Raw genomic sequence first — 2,361 nt, 5'->3', positions numbered from 1 at the left:
ACATGGAGGTGCTGGGGACATGGAGGTGCTGGGGACGTGGAGGTGCTGCGGACGTGGAGGTGCTGGGGACGTGGAGGTGCTGGGGACGTGGAGGTACTGGGGACGTGGAGGTGCTGGGGACATGGAGGTGCTGGGGACATTGAGGTACTGGGGACATGGAGGTGCTGGGGACATGGAGGTACTGGGGACATGGAGGTGCTGGGGACATGGAGGTGCTGCGGACATGGAGGTGCTGGGGACATGGTAATGCTAGAGGACATGGTCATTTTGGGGACATGGCGATGCTGGAGGACATGGTGACACTGAAGACGTGGTGGTATTGGGCACATGGTAATGCTGGGCCATGGAAGTGCTGATGACGTTGTGATGGTGAGAACACGGCGGTGCTGGCACGTAATTGTGGTGCTGGGCACACAGCACCTGGCGATGCTTTGAGACATTTAATGCTGGGAACACAGCGATGCTGAAGACATCATGATGCTGAGGGACATGATGGCAGTAGGGACATGAGGGTGCTGGCAACATGGTGCTGCTGGGGATATAGTGATTCTAGGGGAAACGAAGCTGGATGATACAGTAATGCTGGGACATGGTGCTGAGAGACGTAGTGATACTGGGGACAAGGTGGGCTCACAGTGGCAGGTGCAAATGAAAAGATGTTGGAAGAAGGGCTGTCCCGCAGCAGTGTCTAGGGGAAGTGCTGCAGCTCTGCAGGAAGGTGAGCCGAGGGCTGGGAAGAACAGCTTCGAGGGATTAAATGCTGGGTGGGAGGAGGCAGCCCAGCTAATTATAAAGCTTGTGTCAGAGATGAGGTCAGATTAACAGGTCTTTCTCTGCACCACAATTTTGAAAAAGAGAGAAGAGTTCTATCTCTTGGGACAGATGGGGCTACATGGAGAGGAGGGTGAGAAGGGAAGATGGGGGCCCCAGCTACCCCAGAAATGGGCACAGTGGCCACAGCCAGGGAGGACTGCGGCTGCCCATGGCCTGTACACCAACGGGGGTCCTAGGCTGAGTCACCTGTAAGCTGGGATGACTCCTTGCCTCTGGTAAGCGCTCGGGGCCAACTTCCAACAGGCCTGGCTCTAGGAAGCATCAGCTTGACTCATCTGTGTGCATTTCTCAGCCCGACTCTGTGTGGAACGTGGGGCTGGAGCCCTGGGGAGCACAGGTTCTGCCTCCTGGGCCCTGGTGGAGTTGGCCAGAAAGGATGCAGGCCCAGGGATGGGAACTGTCAGAGAAGCTGCACTGAAGATGGGGGCTCCCCAGGCTTTGGGGGCTGAGTAAAACTCTTCAAAAGAGGAAAGCCAGGCCAGGGCCGCAGGGCAGGAGCCACCTTGCAGGAAAGCCTTGGAGCCAGGCAGCCTGGGGGGAATGGTGAATTCCCATGTAAGCAAGAAGCAGGAGGTGAGGTGCCCAGAGCAGGCGTGGCCTCCTGGGCTGGGAAGAGCACAGAAAAGCAGAGAAGGCCTGTGCAGCCCTATGTGAGGCTCCTCTCCGGGGGACAGTGGGAGCAGGAATGGACTGTGGGAGACTGGCCTTAGCCTCGGACAGCAGCTCTGAGCCCCCCTCTCCCATGATGGCAGCAGTGGTTGGGATATTCACCTGTAGGGTTTATCATGCACCTTGCACAGACTTCAGGAGAATGTGAGAGGCAGCATCATGTTTATATGAAAGCAACACATAATGAAGAAGACACACAGCTGCAAACAGTGGCACCCCCTTTGGGTTAAGGACACAGAGCTCCAAGTCTCCCTGTCTGCACCCCTGTCCCTGCGTGACTTGAAACCCATGCCGTCCACTCCAGTCCTCTCACTCAACATCTCACCCCTGGAGAGGGGGAGTCCAAGGAGGCGAGAACTCCCAGGGGCCACACAGGGAGACCTCACGAGCAGGGGTATGCTGCCCGAGCCTCCCGAGTCTCCGTCCAGCCTCTGTACCTGTGTGTTTCATGGTCCTCTCTTTATTTGCCCACCTCCTTAGAGACAAACCGCTGAAATACTATTCAAAAAGGTTCAAGGTTGGTGGAAGTGAGCAAGAGAAACAAGAGGAAGGAAAGAAATAAAGATTTATTGCTGGGTGTGGTGGCTCATGCCTGTAATCCCAGCACTTTGGGAGGCCAAGGTGGGTGGATTACCTGAGGTCAGGAGTTTGAGACCAGCCTGGTCATTATGGCAAAACCCCGTCTCTACAAAAATACAAAAATAGCCAGATGTGGTGGCATACACCTGTGATCCCAGCTACTCGGGAGGCTGAGGCATGAAAATCGCTTAAGCCCAGGAGATGGAGGTTGCAGTGAGCTGAGAGTGCACCACTGCACTCCAGCCTGGGCAACAGAGTGAGACTCTGTCTCAAAAAAAA

The 2,361-nt window shown here is 55.8% G+C and overlaps 1 protein-coding gene across 1 annotated transcript in view; it reads left to right on the top strand.

Annotated features, from left to right (window-relative positions):
- RP1L1 (retinitis pigmentosa 1-like 1) overlaps positions 1 to 2,361 on the top strand; it is a 58,624-nt gene that overhangs the window by 34,298 nt on the left and 21,965 nt on the right. The window lies entirely within an intron of this gene.

Source organism: Colobus angolensis, unplaced genomic scaffold (assembly GCF_000951035.1).
Source record: "Colobus angolensis palliatus isolate OR3802 unplaced genomic scaffold, Cang.pa_1.0 Scaffold210, whole genome shotgun sequence".
Classification (NCBI taxonomy): Eukaryota; Metazoa; Chordata; class Mammalia; order Primates; family Cercopithecidae; genus Colobus; species Colobus angolensis.
The sequence above is the reverse complement of the archived record's forward strand: the minus strand, read 5'-3'. Positions and strand labels throughout refer to the sequence as shown.